The 20,700-nt window shown below is 30.5% G+C and overlaps 1 pseudogene; it reads left to right on the top strand.

Annotated features, from left to right (window-relative positions):
- The first annotated feature begins 11,272 nt into the window (after positions 1-11,272).
- LOC137825367 (albumin-2-like) lies at positions 11,273-12,187 on the top strand (annotated as a pseudogene).
- The last annotated feature ends 8,513 nt before the right edge of the window (positions 12,188-20,700 follow it).

Raw genomic sequence — 20,700 nt, 5'->3', positions numbered from 1 at the left:
TATATATATTAATTATTATATTTTGAAATTATAAAACTTGATTTCCTCTTATTTTTTAAAGATAAATTAAACTTCAGAAAATACAGATACTCGCATTTTTTAAAGACATTTAATTATTATAAATTTAAATACAGATATTCGCATTTTTTAATTATTATTTTTTCTTTCAAATATAAGTGGTATTGTTTTTATCACCCGTAATTTTATGTTAGAATATTTGTGAAAAAAACAATTTTGAAAAGGATAAATGATTATTATTATTTTTAAATTAAAGAGGTCATTGGAGTGGGTTGAAAGTTATTTACAAATGAACATGCTTAGTGGATTTGGCTGAAGTTTATCACTTTTAATCTTATTCACAACTTTCATTACACTATTTAATTTTTAAGAATCTCTATATTCATTTTTTATAAATAATTTATTATTTTTTTAAAGTTAAGAATACTTTAGTGAAATCTACCACACTTATATTTAGAAATAGAGATATTTATCAGGGTTTATATTTTCATATTATAAACTAGGAAACTTAATTTCCTGTTATTTTTTAAAGATAAATTAGAAGTGAGAAAATTATTTTTCAAACTTTATATTCCCATAAAACTAAAAATGTTCCTTTTATAAAAAAAACAATGAATTTAAAATAAAGAAGTATCTGATTTAATTTTTTTATACTGATTTAAAAATATGCATAAGATGAATAAGATTATATGAATAATTATTTGGGTGAATATAATAAAACCTGATTCCTAAAACCTCTAAAATCAAAGATCTATTTCTCTTCTAACACTAAACCTTTCTTGTTTTTCTCTGTTTATCTCTTCCATAAACCCTTGACGACGTTTGGACCTGCTTTGACCGCACTGCTTCTCTCCACTGAGGTAACGATCCTCTCTAAATAACAAATGGAAATATACAAGTTAATAGCATTTGATTTGATGATCGAAATATACAAGTTAATTATTAAGGAAATAATAATTATCAAATTATATATAATTATTGTATATAATATTATACAATATTTTATCCAATTATATGTAATTAATTTAATAATGATACAATCTCAGGATTAGTATTTCGAGCTAATTAGATTGTAACTTAGAAAGAAAACTCTCTATATATTTCTTATACATGAAGTGATGTAATACACATAAGATAATAAGAAATATTTAGGGTCTTTGTAAGTACAACTTGTAATATGAAATTCATGCACCAGGGGACATTTCAGTGAATAAGACTTTTGAAATAAAAGAAGTATAAACACAAAAAATCAGAAGAGATATGTTTTCCAAATGGCATAACCAACAAATATATCTGTTGTTGTGTTATAGTGACAACACTGCGGATAAAAAAAAAGTTAGATTAACCTTTCATATTACATTACTTTTATCACAATCATTTTATATCATTAATTATTATCTAATTTATTATATTATGCAGGTATCCAGATATAAACAGAAAACATATTCTTATAATGAATCACAACTTTAATTCCCTACGTAAAGTTAAAGTTCAAAAATACTTGTTCTAATATAAAAAATGAAGAGAATAAGAATAAAAAGACACGTTTATCTGAAGAAACTTTTTCACCTGTCTTGGAGTGAAGTTTCAGGTATCTATTAATCACACATTTTTTTTCATTATCATTTGAAAGATTATCAAGGTGTTTGTAGATTCATCATGTCAAAACTGAAGAAATATGGACTTAGTAAGAACCTTGATGAAAAAATAAAGTATTTTTTTCTGAATGTAATTCCTTAGTAATTTGCATTAATGTTCACAGATTTTTTCTATAAGCAAATTTGGTTTACAATACTATTTGTTCATGGATTTTGTATTTTCATTAGATAAATCATCCTAAATATTAATGAGTCTCGATCAATGTGACTTTTTTAACTTTTCTCGTAATCTTAATTTTTAATCATCTACCTATGGAAGTATACAAGTTAATTATTAAGGAAATAATAATTATCAAATTATATGCAATTATTGTAATATTGTACGATATTGTACCCAATTATATGCAAAATTAATTTAATAATGATAGAATCTCATGATTAGTATTCCTAGCTAATTAGATTGTAATTTGGAAAAAAACTCCATATATATTCATATATATTTCTTATACATAAAGTGATGTAACCATACACATAAGTGAATAAGAAACATCTAGGGGATGTTTTCCAAATGGCATAGCCAACAAATATATCCGTTGTTGTGTTATAATTATCAAATTATATGCAATTATTGTAATATTGTACGATATTGTACCCAATTATATGCAAAATTAATTTAATAATGATAGAATCTCATGATTAGTATTCCTAGCTAATTAGATTGTAATTTGGAAAGAAACTCCATATATATTCATATATATTTCTTATACATGAAGTGATGTAACCATACACATAACAGAATAAGAAACATCTAGGGTATGTTTTCCAAATGGCATAGCCAACAGATATATCCGTTGTTGTGTTATAATTATCAAATTATATGCAATTATTGTATGTAATATTGTACGATCTTGTACGATATTGACCCAATTATATGCAATTAATTTAATAATGATAGAATCTCATGATTAGTATTCCTAGCTAATTAGATTGTAAATTGGTAAGAGAAATTCCCTATATATTTCTTACATGAAGTGATGTAACCATACACAAAAGAGAATAAAAAACACATCTAGGGTCTTTGCAAGTACAACTTGTAATCAACTCGGAATTCTTTCAACTGACACTCAACTACAATATTATAAATATGAAATTCATGCGCCAGAGGAATAAGACTTTTGGAAAAAAAAAGTATAAGCAAAAGAAACAAGAAATATGTTTTCCAAATGACATAGCCATCAGATATATCCGTTGCTGTGTTATAGTGACAACAATACGGACACAAACAAAGAAAAGGTTGGGTTAACTTTTCATATTACATTACTTTTATCATAATCATTTTATATAATTAATTATTAACTAATTTATATATTATGTAGGTATCCAGATAGAAGCAGAGAACATATTCTTATAATGAATCGCAACATTAATTCCCTAAAGTTAAAATTCAAAAATACTTGTTCCAATATAAAAATGAAGAGAATAAGAATAAAAAGGCACGTTTACCTGAAGAAACTTTTCCACCTGTCTTGGAGTGAAGATACGGTTAAGAGAAATTGGTGACTCTTTTCAGGTATCTATTAATTACACATTTTTTTTATTATAATTTGAAAGATTATGAAGGTGTTTGTAGATTCATCATGTCAAAACTAAAGAAATATAGGCTTAGTAAGAACCAATGTGGTTGATGAAAAAATTAAGTATTTTTTTTTCTGTAATTCCTAAGTGATTTGCATTAATGTTCACAAATTTTTTCTATAAGCTAATTTGGTTTACATTACTATTTGTTCATGGAGTTCGAATTTTCATTAGATAAATCATCATAAAAATTAATGAGTCTCGATCAATGTGACTTTTTTAACTTTTTTCATAATCTTAATTTTTTATCATCTGGAAATATACAAGTTAATTATTAAGGAAATAATAATTATCAAATTATATGCAATTATTATATGTAATATTGTACGATATTGTACCAAATTATATACAATTAATTTAATAATGATAGAATCTCATGATTAATATACCTAGCTAATTATATTGTAATTTGGAAAGAGAAACTCCTATATATTTGTTATACATGAAGTGATGTAATCGTACACATAAGAGAATAAAAAACATCTAGAATCTTTGTTGGTGCAAGTTGTAATCAACTTTGGGATCCACCTATTCCCATGGCAATTCTTCCAACTGAATCTCAGCTACAATATTATAAATATGAAATTCATGCGCCAGGGCACATCTCAGTGAATAAGACTTTTGAAAAAAAGTATAAGCACAAGAACAAGAAGAGATATGTTTTCCAAATGGCATAGCCAACAGATATATCCGTTGCTGTGTTATAATTATCAAATTATATGAAATTATTGTATGTAATATTGTGCGGTATTGTACGATATTGACCCAATTATATAAAATTAATTTAATAATGATAGAATCTCATGATTAGTATTCCTTTCTAATTAGATTGTAATTTGGTAAGAGAAACTCCCTATATATATTTCTTATGATGTAACCGTACACATAAGAGAATAAAAAACATCTAGGGTCTTTGTAAGTACAACTTGTAATCAACTCGGGATCCACCTATTCCCATGACAATTCTTCCAACTGACACTCAACTACAATATTATAAATATGAAATTCATGCGTCAGGGAGATCTCAGTGAATAAGACTTTTGAAAAAAAGTATAAACACAAGAAACAAGAAGAGATATGTTTTCCAAATGGCATAGCCAGCAAATATATCCGTTGTTGTGTTATAGTGACAAGAATGCGGACACAAATAAAGAAAAGGTTAGGTTAACTTTTCATATTACATTACTTTTATCATAATCATTTTATATAATTAATTATTAACTAATTTATTATATTATGCTGGTATCCAAATAGAAACATAGAACATATTCTTATAATGAATCGCAACTTTAATTCCCTACGTAAAGTTAAAGTTTAAAAATACTTTTTCCAATATTAAAATGAAGAGGATAAGAATAAAAAGGCACGTTTACCTGAAGAAACTTTTCCACCTGTCTTGGAGTGAAGATACGGTTCAGAGAAATTGGTGACTCTTTTCAGGTATCTATTAATCACACATTTTTTTTCATTATCATTTGAAAGATTATGAAGGTGTTTGTAGATTTATCATGTCAAAACTGAAGAAATATGGGCTTAGTAAGAACCAATGTGGTTGATGAAAAAATTAAGTATTTTTTTTCTTGTAATTCTTAACTGATTTGCATTAATGTTCACAGATTTTTTCTATAAGCTAATTTGGTTTACATTACTATTTGTTCATGGAGTTCGTATTTTCATTAGATAAATCATCCTAAAAATTAATGAGTGTCGGTGACTTTTTAACTTTTCTCATCATCTTAATTTTTAATCATCTACCTATGGAAATATACAAGTTAATTATTAAGGAAATAATAATTATCAAATTATATGCAATTATTGTATGCAATATTGTACCCAATTATATGCAATTAATTTAATAATGATAGAAACTCATGATTAGTATTTCTAGCTAATTAGATTGTAATTTGGAAAGAGAAACTCCTAATATATTTCTTATACATGAATTTGTAAGTGCAAGTTGTAATCAACTCTGGGATCCACCTATTCCCATGGCAATTCTTCCAACTGACACTCAGCTAAAATATTATAAATATGAAATTCATGCGCCAGGGCACATCTCAGTGAATAAGACTTTTGAAAAAAAGTATAAGCACAAGAAACAAGAAGAGATATGTTTTCCAAATGGCATAGCCAACAGATATATCCGTTGCTGTGTAATAATGGTCAAATTATATGGAATTATTGTATGTAATATTGTACGGTATTGTACGATATTGACCCAATTATATACAATTAATTTAATAATGATAGAATATCATGATCCTGCCGGTTGACCGGAACGCTGGAAACTGCCTCATCAAAGGATCGACGTGCGCACCGCTTCAAACTTCCGTTCTTCTTCGAGATCCACCTCAAGAACCTGCAAAGGAACAGAACGGCGCCGCTGCGGCCGATCGCACTCCAACGCCCAAGTCAGTGACCAAATCACCAAATACTAAGAGAACAGGAACCGTGCAAATTCTCTCTCACAGTAAGCTCTATAACTCGCAAGCGTAAAGAATGTGATCTGAACGTGCGTACCTCATAAAGTTCGTTGAGAACTCTTATATACCTGGCTACTTTCTCTCTCCTGGCAGTTACAGACTTGGACACGTGGCCCGCATCTAGTCGTACACGTGCCTTCATCTGGAGCCTCCTTGACTTGGGCGCTGCTTCTACTCTCATTTTGCTAAGTTACTTATGCATGGTACTGCCCAGTGCATAGCTAACTTGGGAGCGCGATCTCTACTGGAACTGGCGAGTTAGGGTGCCTTCGTACACCTTCCCTGTGGTCTCGCCGGCCGCCTTCATAATCTGTCCCACCTTCATCTCTGACGATGTGCTTGCTCTGGCGATCTCCAATCACTAGGTCGCCTGAGTTTACATCTGGCGACTTCATCTTTAACCCGGTGATCGCCGATTCTGGTATGCTGGAGATCGGAACACGCCAACTTAATAACTGGCGACTTCACGAGCCCCCCGACTTCCTTCCCTTCCGCCAACCTGGCGCCTTGTCAACACGCCTATACTGTAGCTGGATGCCACGTCATCACTTCCGACTACCAGGGCGGTACATCTCATGATTAGTATTCCTTTCTAATTAGATTGTAATTTGGTAAGAGAAACTCCCTATATATTTCTTATGATGTAACCGTACACATAAGAGAATAAAAAACATCTAGGGTCTTTGTAAGTACAACTTGTAATCAACTCGGGATCCACCTATTCCTATGACAATTCTTCCAACTGACACTCAACTACAATATTATAAATATGAAATTCATGCGTCAGGGAGATCACAGTGAATAAGACTTTTGAAAAAAAATATAAGCACAAGAAACAAGAAGAGATATGTTTTCCAAATGGCATAGCCAGCAAATATATCCGTTGCTGTGTTATAGTGACAACAATGCGGACACAAATAAAGAAAAGGTTAGGTTAACTTTTCATATTACATTACTTTTATCATAATCATTTTATATAATTAATTATTAACTAATTTATTATATTATGCTGGTATCCAAATAGAAACATAGAATATATTCTTATAATGAATCGCAACTTTAATTCCCTACGTAAAGTTAAAGTTCAAAAATATTTTTTCCAATATTAAAATGAAGAGGATAAGAATAAAAAGGCACGTTTACCTGAAGAAACTTTTCCACCTGTCTTGGAGTGAAGATACGGTTAAGAGAAATTGGTGACTCTTTTCAGGTATCTATTAATCACACATTTTTTTTCATTATCATTTGAAAGATTATCAAGGTGTTTGTAGATTTATCATGTCAAAACTGAAGAAATATGGGCTTAGTAAGAACCAATGTGGTTGATGAAAAAATTAAGTATTTTTTTTCTTGTAATTCCTAAGTGATTTGCATTAATGTTCACAGATTTTTTCTATAAGCTAACTTGGTTTACATTACTATTTGTTCATGGAGTTCATATTTTCATTAGATAAATCATCCTAAAAATTAATGAGTGTCGGTGACTTTTTAACTTTTCTCATCGTCTTAATTTTTAATCATCTACCTATGGAAATATACAAGTTAATTATTAAGGAAATAATAATTTTGAAATTATATGCAATTATTGTATGTAATATTGTACGATATTGTACCTATTCATATGCAATTAATTTAATAATGATAGAAACTCATGATTAATATTTCTAGCTAATTAGATTGTAATTTGGAAATAGAAACTCCTAATATATTCTTATACATGAAGTGATGTAACAATACACATAAGAGAATAAGTGCAAGTTGTAATCAACTCTGGGATCCACCTATTCCCATGGCAATTCTTCCAACTGACACTCAGCTACAATATTATAAATAGGAAATTCATGCGCCATGACACATCTCTCAGTGAATAAGACTTTTGAAAAAAAGTATAAGCACAAGAAACAAGAAGAGATATGTTTTCCAAATGGCATAGCCAATAGATATATATTCGTTGTGTTTTAATTATCAAATTATATGCAATTATTGTATGTAATATTGTACGGTATTGTACGATATTGACCCAATTATATGTAATTAATTTAATAATGATAGAATCTCATCATTAGTATTCCTACCTAATTAGATTGTAATTTGGTAAGAGAAACTCCCTATATATTTCTTATACATAAAATGATGTAACCATAATAAAAAACATCTAGGGTCTTTGTAAGTACAACTTGTAATCAACTCGGGATCCACCTATTCCCATGGCAATTCTTCCAACTGACACTCAACTACAATATTATAAATATGAAATTCATGCGCCAGGGATATCTCAGTGAATAAGACTTTTGAAAAAAAAAGTATAAGCACAAGAAACAAGAACAGATATGTTTTCCAAATGGCATAGCCAGCAGATATATCCGTTGCTGTGTTATAATTATCAAATTATATGCAATTATTGTATGTAATATTGTTTGTACGATATTGACCCAATTATATGCAATTAATTTAATAATGATAGAATCTCATAAATAGTATTTCTACCTAATTAGATTGTAATTTGGTAAGTGAATCTCCCTATATATATGAAGTAAGGTAACCATACACATAAGACATAAGAGAATAAAAAACATCTAGGGTCTTTGTAACTACAATCAACTCGGAATCCACCTATTCACATGGCAATTCTTGCAACTAACATGTCAGTGAATAAGTCTTTTGAAAAAAAAGTATAAGCAAAAGAAACAAGAAGAGATATGTTTTCCAAATGGCATAGCCAGCAAATATATCCGTTGTTGTGTTATAGTGACAACATTGCAGACACAAACAAAGAAAAGGTTAGGTTAACTTTTCATATTACATTACTTTTATCATAATCATTTTATATAATTAATTATTAACTAATTTATTATATTATGCAGGTATCTAGATAGAAACAGAAAACATATTCTTATAATGAATCACAACTTTAATTCCCTACATAAAGTTAAAGTTCAAAAATACGTGTTCCAATATAAAAATGAAGAGAATAAGAATAAAAAGGCACGTTTACCTGAAGAAACTTTTCCACCTGTCTTGGAGTGAAGTTTCAGGTATCTATTAATCACACATTTTTTTTATTATCATTTGAAAGATTATCAAGGTGTTTTTAGATTCATCATGTCTCATGTCAAAACTGAAGAAATATGGGCTTAGTAAGAACCTTGATAAAAAAATAAAGTATTTTTTCTGTATGTAATTCCTAAGTGATTTGCATTAATGTTCACAGATTTTTTCTGTAAGCTAATTTGGTTTACAATACTATTTTTTCATGGAGTTCGTATTTTCATTGGATAAATCATCCTAAAAATTAATGAGTCTTATCAATGTGACTTTTTAACTTTTCTCGTAATCTTAATTTTTAATCATCTACATCAAGGAAATAATAATTATCAAATTATATACAATTATTGTATGTATGTAATATTGTACGATGTTGTATCCAATTATATGCAATTAATTTAATAATGATAGAATCTCATGATTAGTATTGCTAGCTAATTAGATTGTAATTTGGACAGAGAAATTCCCTATATATTTCTTATACATGAAGTGATGTAACCATACACATAAAAGAATAATAAACATCTCTTCTCCTTACCATTTTTTATCATTTTCTTATATGAGCACGATTTTGGAGCCATGATAGCCTCTCCATTTTTATCCCCTACATAAAAGATCATGTATGACAAAGAAGACATCACTAACGAGTCTGATAGGAAACTTGTACAAGGCTTTATTGTCGGGCAAATTCAGCAATTGACAAAGATTATTTACTCGATCAACAATAACGATAAAAATGACACGTTTGTTAACTCATTGCCCATAACTCATCTTCTAATTTTGCTAAATCACTAGATCAGCAAGCATCACCTTTTTTTCCCATTCTCTCTTTTCCTGGATATGAAATCAATTATATGATGTAACTCCTTTCCACGTGCATGTGGTGTCATAGTTATTCTCCACATGTATTTTGCAATATCGACAACTTTTTTTTCTAAGATATGCACTTTTGGTAATATAGTGTGTGTATTTTTCTGGTAAATGTTAACTCGTAAGGGTGGTGGAAAAAAAATCTAAATTATAAAATTTAATTTATCTAAATTTATATTAGTTTTAATATATATAAATGGATTTATTACAAATCTAAGTTTATATTTTTGGATTTCCATTTAATTGGATATGGTTTAGATATAAATTGGATATATTTTTTATTATCTAAATTGGATTTTGGTTAGATTTAATGAGTTTTGATCATTTTCAATCAATATACATTTAAAAAAATATTTTTATGACATAAATCTTACAAAATATATATATATATATATATATTTTGTCTATATATTTGATTTAAAAAAGTTAAATATTATTATAATTATTAAAAAAATATATTAATTACCTAAGTTTCTTTTAATTTAACATACTAATTAAGATAAATAAAGTAATAAAATATTTAAATTAAAATTATTTTTTTAGTTGTAAAATTTAATCAAGTTATTTCTCCATTTCTTTCTACTTCATCATATGTTACAATAATAAAAAATAAAAAATATATATACAGGCGCTTTTCGCGCCTATGTTCCCGTAGTATTAATTACTATAATCAAATTTAATTTATAAATATTTATTATGTACTATATTATTATATATTTACATCTTTTAAAAAATAAAATTTAATGCTTTAAGTTAGTTATTTTTATTTAATTAAAAAATTAAACTGAAAATAACAACTCGTAAAATTAGTTGCGAAAGGAGTTAATACCAAAATACGAATATTTTTTAAACAGAGTTATATTTAAAAACTAACTTCTTAAAAAATATATATTAATAAAGTATGTGAAAAACATTGTAATATGATTATAAAAATTTAAAACATAAAATTTAAACAATAAAAATTAATTAAATAATTTTAAATTTTTTAACAAAATCAATTATGAATAAAATTGATAAATATTTCATATTAGGAAACATGTTGTAAAAATATTTAAAATTGAATATGGCTTTTCCAATAAGACCCATTCATATTAAGAAAGGGGAAGAGGCTAGGGTGTGGCAGCCGCAAATTCTGCATTGAATTCAACTTTTGTTTTGTTCGTAGAAATCTGAATTATAAAAGGTTGATATTTTCTGGTGGTAATTGCCCTGTTATTTCTTTCATCTTGATTTTCCTCGAACTCGAATTCCATCTTTGTTTCTCTTTATTTAATGATTGTGATTCTGCTTCTGGTGATCGTTTTGAATTTGATTTACGTCTTATTTTGTGGTTTTTGCCCTAACATTTGGATTTGGATTGCTATTTATGATCCTAATGTTTTCCATTTGGCTAGTGATGTATGATGTTGTGAAGCATCGCATGCTTGTTGAGTTGGTTGGTTTAGATGATAAATTTGACGTCATACCCATGGAACAATGACTCATTTTACTGTTATTAAGGTTTAATGTTTAAAGATTTTTTTTTAAATATGTTTTTATGGTGGAAGTCATAATAAAGAAATTTAATCTGTTTGACATTCGATCCATGTTTGAATTCAGGTTTGATACGTAGGAGGTAGAACGATGATATATTGGAAATCAAAGTATATAAATTCTGCATTTCGTTCATAAAAAACAAATGAAGTTTATTTCTTCTTATACCGTTATTATATGCGGTTGTATTACACTCCTGGACAGAGTCAGCCAGATGATCGGGTTTTGACAGGTTTGAGTCATATCGAAAATGACTTTCCATCAATTAGGGGTACGCTATTTGGATCATATGGAATAGATTGTTCCTTCGACACTGACGACAACGAAGCATATATCTTCTATACTTACCTTTGTGGCGTCATAGACTATGCTAATAACAAGTTACTATCACGTCAGAGTATTCGTAGTATGTTTCCCGTCCTCAAACACACGGTGTTTGAAGATGGTATAGACTCTGCATTCAGGTCAAGTAAAGGAAAAGAAGTTTACTTATTCAAGGACAATAAGTATTGTCGCATAGCTTATGATTCCAAGCAACTTATTCGCTCAATTCAAAACATCACTCATGGATTTCCTATTTTGAAAGGTACCATCTTTGAAAATGGAATTGATGCGTGTTTCGCTTCTCATAAGAAGAATCAAGCTTATCTTTTCAAGGGAGAAAACTATGTATTGATGAATTACACCCCAGATGATACTACATATAACACTCTTGTGGATGTTGTGAAGCCCATAGTTGATGGTTGGTCATCTTTTAGAGACATTCTGCCTTTTGATAATTCATCAGAGGATGAGGTTCTAGGATCTCCTCAGCATGATTCAGATTATGATGAATGTTATGATCATGATTTTGATTTTGATGAAGAGCATGAAGAGCATGAAGAGAAGGGCATGGAGAAGAGCATGGAGAAGAAGAAGAAGAAGAAGAAGAAGAAGCCATATGATAAGAATAAGTTTTCATTGACAAAGAGCATGAAGAAGAAGAAGAAGAAGAAGATGCCATAATATGATAAGAATAAGTTTTTATTGCCAAAGTTTGTTTCTTTTTAAGTTCATTTCTTTTTCTTTCTGTGGATGTTTGTTTTGTAAATTAAAACATGAATTAACGTACAATTGAACACATACTGATGGCATTTTCATGAAGTTCTTCTTGAATCAATGTAGAGTAATGGGGCGGAAGCAATGAATGAAGGTGAGCAAGATCCTCCTAAGAGTGGTGTTGATCTTGTAGGTGCATGATAGGTATGGGTATTGAGTGGTTCGGCCAGCTCAAGGGAAAAGATGAAGGAATTGAAGTTTAGAGCCTAGGATTCTAGGGAGAAGCAAAGTTGAGCACAAATGGGCAGCATAACTTTACTCACAATAAACTTGAAAATACAAGGTGTAGGCTCCTCCTTTTATAGGCTAAGGAGGACCATAATGCAACCCTAATGCTAGCCAAATGAAATGTAAATGTGAAGCACATGGGTGCACAAATGAGCACATGGGGAGGGGTGTGTCTAGTTTTTATGCTCACCCCCCCCCCCTCCATGGTCTTTCTAGAATGTTCACACAAATATGCTTTCTACACTACTCTAATTACTAAACACCCGTAATGGGCCTTTATGTAACAATTACAAAGGTCTTCTCTTCCCAAAACCGTAGTTTTGACCCATGTGTATGTGAAGCTAGACGGTCTAGAAGGAATCCTCATCATGGCCTAGACGCTCCTTATGTAGCCGCTCCTCATCATGGCCTAGACGCTCCTCTTCATGGGCTAGACACTCCTTTTTGAGTCTAGACGCTCCTCATCATAGGCTAGACCGTCTAGTCTTGGAGGCTTGGCTTTCATCGTGTGGTGAGCTTGGGTCCTCCTCCATCATCCCCTCCCTCTTGAAAACGATTTGTCCTCAAATCCAAAGCTTTTTCTTCAACTAGGGGGATGGTTGTGGCTGGATGGTGTCCATCATCTCCTCCTTCGGGAAAAGATCTATCCTCAGATCTACAGACTTGATCTCGGATAGCAACCTTTTGCTTCGCCAAAGCTTGTCCTCCTGGATCAAACGTCCACCTATAGAAATAATCAAATAAGGCATAGGTGTTAGTTTGCAAATTAATTTTACTAGGTTGCCATTTTTGCTTTTCTTTTGGTTTTGGCAACCTTGGACAAAGTTTCTCTTTTAATGGTTGTGTGTGGTCTCTAATCATCTTATGTATTTTAAAAGGTTCATTTGTGGTTACTTTCTCTTTAGGCATAAATCCTATAGAAGATGGTAACAACTTAAAAGGAGAAAGATGATTGAACCCACACATAACTTTAAAAGTAGAAATATAAGTAGTTTTGTGAACTACTTTATGGTATGTTTGCTCACCTCTAGAGTTGTGTGCACTTCATGATTATTCTAGGCATAGTAGAAAGAGCTAGATTTTCAAATATATTTTGACCATGCGTTTGAGGATGATAAGAATTTAAAGTGTGCAATTTAGTTACAAGTTTTCCAGAGGAAATCCTCAAATCATGGTTTGCGAAATTTGGAACTCTATTCAACACTATGCTTGAAGATAAACCATGAAGATGTATCACTTCTCTAGAGAAGAGTTTATCCATAACCATGAAGATTGAATCACAACCTTTTGTTGTCCTAGGGAGTTTTAATAGGAAATTTATATCTTCCCAAGGATCATTTGCAAAAGGTGAAGGAGTATAGAGTTTATGAGACATTGCCTTGGGCGTATTTTGAAAACAAGAATTGTACCTAAGGTAATGTCTTTGAACTTCTTTTCTCATGGGGGACAAAAGTTTTCCTTTTAAAAGCTCTAGAGTTTTATCAACTCTAATTTGTCCCATGAGTTCTCCTTCATGAAGACTTTTTCTCTTATGTGTAAGGATAGTCTCGTTGTGACAACCATTGTTTATAAGGATTTGTACACTTTGCAATGGTTGTCTCAATAAGACATGACAAGTTTCTTTAGGCACTACTTCACATAAAAAATTGTTTTTGTAGATGCTTATAAAAAACTTGACATTCACTTGGTAATATCCTAGCACATATGAGAAATAATCTATTTCATTTTTATCTATGCAAGCTTCTTTTAAAGACTCTTCTTTTTCACTTAGGCTTGCAAGTGTTCATTTACAAAAGGTAAGGCTTTGAGGTTGTTCAACAAGACACATATTTTCAAAGGTATTTTTAAATCTTTGGTCTTGTTGAATGACCTTGTGGGAAGGAACACTCTTCTCCCACGCCTTTTGTTCTTCAAGGGTCTTCTCATGCTTTTCTTTTTCTTCTTTTTCTTTAGCTTCCCTTTCGACTTCCCCTCTCTTCTTTTGTATTTTTCTTTCCTTTCTTTCTTTATGGGAAGCAAACAATTTTTCTACCCTCATTTCCCAATCTAGGCAAGCTTCTATATTTTCTTTTCCATGGAAATGGGGTTGGTCTACCCTAACCTCTCTTGGGTTTTCTTGTTCTTTTCTATCTCCTTTATGTCTTCTAGGGGGTGCTTGATAATAATCATTTACTCTAATGCTTCCCTCCCCAAAAGAATCATGATCTTTAGAGATATATGCATGAGAAGGTAATTTTTTTAGAATGTGAGACTTCTCATCCTTTGCTTTAGTCAAAACATTAAGTTTAGTCTCACTCTCCAATTGTCTATATGCAATTGATTGCACAGTTTGTGAAACTTCTTTCAAAAGAGTTTTTAAAGATTTTAATTCACTTCCAATAGACTTTGTAGAATGAGAAGAAGAAGACATGGCTAAAGCTTTGTGTATATAGGTGTTTTACTTTGAGAAAGTTTAGGAAAGTTAAAGAAGGTAGTTTTCCAGGTAAGGGAGGTGAGTCACAAAGGACTACTTAAATACCAAGCCTTTTCCTTGCCAAAAACTATCCTTCAATATCTTCACACAAGACTTTCTCTTAGTGAAACACTTAGAACACAAATAAGTTGAGAAATCAATTTTTTTTTTCAATGCAAGAAAACAATGTATGCTAACTAATTTAACAAAGCTAGTCGGTTTAACACAAAATAAGCATGCAAAGCGTTACTACTAAGCAAAAAGAAAGACAATCACCAACAATTAACAAAATTAAACATGCAAAACGTAGCTATGAAAGCAAAAGAAAAGCAATTACAAACAAGTAACAATTATTAATCAAGAATGCTATACTATTCGGCCCTAGGTGAGGCTTCTTGGACACTTTGAGCCCTTGAAGACACACTCACCGTCTAAACGTAATTAACAAGGTAATTAACAATAAACCAAGTTGCAAAGGAAATAAGAGAACTCCCTTTGTTGATCCTCTTTTTGGTTAGTGCACTTCTTTGTTGTCTTTGCTTGTTGATCTTCCTAGTGTTTGTAGTGTTTACAAAAATGCTTGTTTCGGCTTTGGCCTTGTCTTCTCCTTAGAATGATGGTCTTTAATTCTCCAATTTCCAGCACCTAGCAAAGGGCTAAACCTTAACCAAATCAAGTTCCCATTCACATAAGCACCAAAGAAGAATTAAATTCCAGCACCCAAATTAGAGGTCAAAGAACAAAAGCAAGAAACAAATTTAATTGAATAAAACAGTACCACCAAAAGGATTTAGATTGTGACAACTAGAAAGAGAGTCAATTAAGTAAAGCAAACAAATAAAGGTACTCAATTAAAGGTTGGCACACAAAAGAATTCCTAAAGAAAAACACTAGATTAGATGACCAAATAAAAAAAAACAGCACCACTGGAAAATGTTGTGGGCCAAAAAACGTGTTTGTTCCCCGATTTATGCTGAGCTGTATTTTTAGAATTTGGCTCTGAAATTTGTTATGCAAGATATTCAGGATCTTATCTAAAATCTGGCTTTGGAATCACTCAAAACAGATGCACCATTTTTTTTTAATAAATTTTGCAAAATTGGTGTTCGGTTATGCCAGCTGGAGCGCTTCAGATTTGCACTCTGATCTTAAAAGATTTATCATTTTTTTTCTGTTGCTTCTTTTGACCTAATTCTTTTTTTGTCCTTTCTATAACACTTTAAACTTGCATTTTCCAGAGAATCAAAATTTTCCTATGGGTGGAAATATTTTTCTGGGTTAAAACAGCCAAAACAGAGAAGGTGAAAACAGGGGAATCTGAAAACTGGAAACAAAAACAGCAAGATACCAAAGTTTAGACACAATGGAAATTTGTGAAATAGAATTGTGTATGATCTAAACACAATATGAACTCAAACTAAAAATTAAAAAGGCACCAAAGGAGCAAAGAACAACAGATTCAAGCAAATAAAGAGACCCAAAATCAAGAAACAATTAAGCCAAATAAAAGGACTACTATGAATTGTTGACAATATGGATGAACATGACTTGACAAAACATGTATAGATTCAGAAAATTAAAGACTCAAAGCATAATATGAACCAAATAAGGAAAGCAATAAAGACTCAAAGCCTAAAAGAAAATAGCAACACAAAGGTGTATGAAATCCTATCACAAATTGCACAAGAACTTGTTCAAGATCAAATGAACAAGAGTGCTTCGGTTGGATCTTCCACAAAGCACACCAAGAACAAATTAAAATGTAAAAAACAGCAAGACAAGTAAGGAAAGTAAATGACAATATGAAATAAAGAAGAACTAAAATTTAAAAGACAAGGAGCTACTCATCTTGAAGAACCAAAGCTCATGATACCAAATGATGGCATTTTCATGAAGTTCTTCTTGAATCAATGTAGAGTATGGGTATTGAGTGGTTCGGCCAGCTCAAGGGAAAAGATGAAGGAATTGAAGTTTAGAGCCTAGGATTCTAGGGAGAAGCAAAGTTGAGCACAAATGGGCAGCATAACTTTACTCACAATAAACTTGAAAATACAAGGTGTAGGCTCCTCCTTTTATAGGCTAAGGAGGACCATAATGCAACCCTAATGCTAGCCAAATGAAATGTAAATGTGAAGCACATGGGTGCACATGGCACATGGGTGCACAAATGAGCACATGGGTGCACAAATGAGCACATGGGGAGGGGTGTGTCTAGTTTTTATGCTCACCCCCCCCCCTCCATGGTCTTTCTAGAATGTTCACACAAATATGCTTTCTACACTACTCTAATTACTAAGCACCCGTAATGGGCCTTTATGTAAAAATTACAAAGGTCTTCTCTTCCCAAAACCGTAGCTTTGACCCATGTGTATGTGAAGCTAGACGGTCTAGAAGGAATCCTCATCATGGCCTAGACGCTCCTTATGTAGCCGCTCCTCATCATGGCCTAGACGCTCCTCTTCATGGGCTAGACACTCCTTTTTGAGTCTAGACGCTCCTCATCATAGGCTAGACCGTCTAGTCTTGGAGGCTTGGCTTTCATCGTGTGGTGAGCTTGGGTCCTCCTCCATCACATACAATAATGTTCACATTCAGATCTTATTAGATCATGATTCTCACATATATCCATACAATCAATAAGGAATGAGCACTTACCTTGATCCATGAGTGATCCTACTTTAGCAATTACTTTATCTCTTTTGTCCCAATCTATCTCTTAGCAATTTCGTTCTTGTCACACACTTCGTGATGGTTAACAGTGAGACAACTATTATTTGCAGAGACAGAACCCTATAGTCTTTAATTCCCAATGTCCATCAGATGTGGGTTTTCATTAGGTATATCATCAGATATATATTTCTCACGTTAACCAATGGGCCCTTTATTCTATTATTATTATTAAATCATATTTGGGTCCAAAGCCCAAACTCTAAGTCATGTGAGTTACTTTATAGAAATTAATTTACATAATTTCTTACCTTCTCCCACTTGACTCATATGAGTTATAATAATGTCATGATTTAATAATTACATAAATACGCATTTAAAAGACCTTACATAAATTGGTTCTATCATTAATCAAAATCAAGGATACAGAAATAATAAAAGTCATGGCGGTTACATGTCATTTCAATCAACACACATTTCCTTCCATGTACTACTATATCATTCTTTCTCCTTAATATGACTTTATAGTGAGAAATCCATAATAGGTTCAAACATAATGTCATTTTCATCAATAACAACATAATTTGTTTTCCACAACATAATTTACATGCATATACATAAAATAGAAAACATAAATTTCATAAACTTTATTTATCAATGAGCTCAGAGTGTCAAATAAGCATTAATAACAACATTCATCATTCACTAGTAGACATAATGTCCATATTTACAACATGACCAGTAAATGTTTTGGACCGTTTTGTTAAAGGGTCAGCAATCATAAGATCAGTGTTAATATGTTCTATTGACAATCTATGTTTCTGAACTTCTTCTTTAACGGCAAAGTATTTCAATTCCATATGTTTAGCACCTTTGGAATACTTGTCGTTTTTAGAAAAGAAGACAGTTGCGGAGTTATCACAATAAATTCTCAGCGGCTTGGCAATACTGTCAACAATTCCAAGTCCTGAAACAAAATTCCGCAACCAATTAGCCTGAACTGTGGCCTCAAAGCATGCCACAAATTCAGCCTCCATGGTGGATGCAGCAATGACTGTCTGCTTCGCACTTTTCCATGAAATCGCTCATCCGGCTAAAAGATACACATAACCAAATGTAGACTTTCGTGTATCCACGCAACTAGTAAAATCTGAATCTGTATATCCAATCACCTCAAGATGATCATATCTTTTATAAGTAAGCATGTGATCCTTCGTTCCTTGCAAGTATCTTAAAACTTTCTTTGCAGCTTTCCAATGATCCAATCCTGGATTACTCTGGTATCTACCAAGCATACCAACTGCAAAACTAATATCTGGTCATGAACAAGTTTGAGTATACATTAAACTCCCAACAATAGATGCATAAGGTATATTCTCCATCTGTTTCCGTTCCAAATCATTCTTTGGACATTGCATGAGACTAAATTTGTTTCCTTTCTGTATTGGAACAGAAGATGTTGAACATTTATCCATTCTGAATCTCTCTAAAACTTTATTAATATAAGCTTTCTGAGACAAACCTAACAGTCTTTGTGATCTATCACGGAATATTTCTATTCCTATCACATAGTATGCCTCACCCATATCTTTCATCTCAAAGTTATTAGAGAGAAACTTCTTAGTCTCACTTAATAGACCAAGATCATTAGTTGCAAGCAAGATATCATCAACCAGGTGTGCTACTACGGAAACAATGGTAGTTAACCCTGAAATTGTTAATAGAATAAACGGATCGTTTATATATAGTTTATGAATAAAATACAAAAAATCAATATTAAAAATTAACAATGTATTTCAAATTTTATTATCACAAAACAATAACAAAAAGTATTTATTTTTTATTATAATTATTTGATTTATTCTGTATTTTTATTAAATTATTATAACAATTAGTAAAATAACCTTTCATATTTCAAATGAATTAAAAAAAGTACTTAATTTTGATAAAAATAAATTCCGCAGTCAGAAGTTCAACACGAATTTCAACATAAGAAATTAACCAGGTGTGCTATTGCGGAAGCAATGGTAGTGTACCATAACATAGTTAATAGAATTACATAATCATTTATATATAATTTTTGAATAAAATACAAAAAATCAATATTAAGAATTACCAATGTATTTCAAATTTTATTATCACAAAACAATAAGAAAAAGTATTTATTTTTTATTATAATTGATTGATTTATTCTGTACTTTTATTAAATTATTACAACGATTAGTAAAATAATCTTTCATATATTCAATGAATTAAAAAAAGTATTTAATTTTGATAAAAATAAATTTCGCAGACGGGAGTTTAACCCGAATTTAAACATAAGAAATTAACCAGGTGTGCTACTACGAAACCAATGGTAGTTAACCCTGAAATTGTTAATAGAATTAATGGATCATTTATATATAGTTTATGAATAAAATAAAAAAAATCAATATTAAGAATTAACAATGTATTTCAAAATTTATTTTCACAAAACAATAACAAAAAGTATTTATTTTTTATTATAATTATTTGATTTATTCTGTACTTTTATTAGGGTAAATTCCCTATCTAGCACCATTTACACTTTTATTTCCCTAACTAGCACCCTTTTGCTTTTATTTCCCTATGTAGCACTCTTTTGTTTTTATTTCCCTATCTAGCACCCTTTTATTTTTTATTTCCCTATCTAGCACCATTTCAAAAATAAATAAAATAATAATAAATTATTATTTTTTTATAATTTTAATTTTGAATATATTAAAAAATAAGTATTTTTAATGTTTAAAATAGTTAGAAATATAATTAATGAATAAAGAAATGAGTTTTTTACAAAATAAAAATAAAAAAGTAATAAATTAAAAATGTTTAGTTTAAATTTTTTTTAAGAATGAAGAAAATAAAAAATTAAACTCTACAACAACATCTATAAACATAAATTAGTATTTATTTTTATTATTATTGATGATGTAATCATGTTAATTTTAAGTAAAAAATACAGGATATAATTATAAAAAAATCAAAGTCAATTAGTATTAATTAATATTGAACGCACAAATAATATTGAAGTGTCTATCTACCCTAAATGCAAAAT

Source organism: Phaseolus vulgaris, chromosome 8 (assembly GCF_000499845.2).
Source record: "Phaseolus vulgaris cultivar G19833 chromosome 8, P. vulgaris v2.0, whole genome shotgun sequence".
Lineage (NCBI taxonomy): Eukaryota > Viridiplantae > Streptophyta > Magnoliopsida > Fabales > Fabaceae > Phaseolus > Phaseolus vulgaris.
This window is presented reverse-complemented; position numbering and strand designations above follow the sequence as displayed.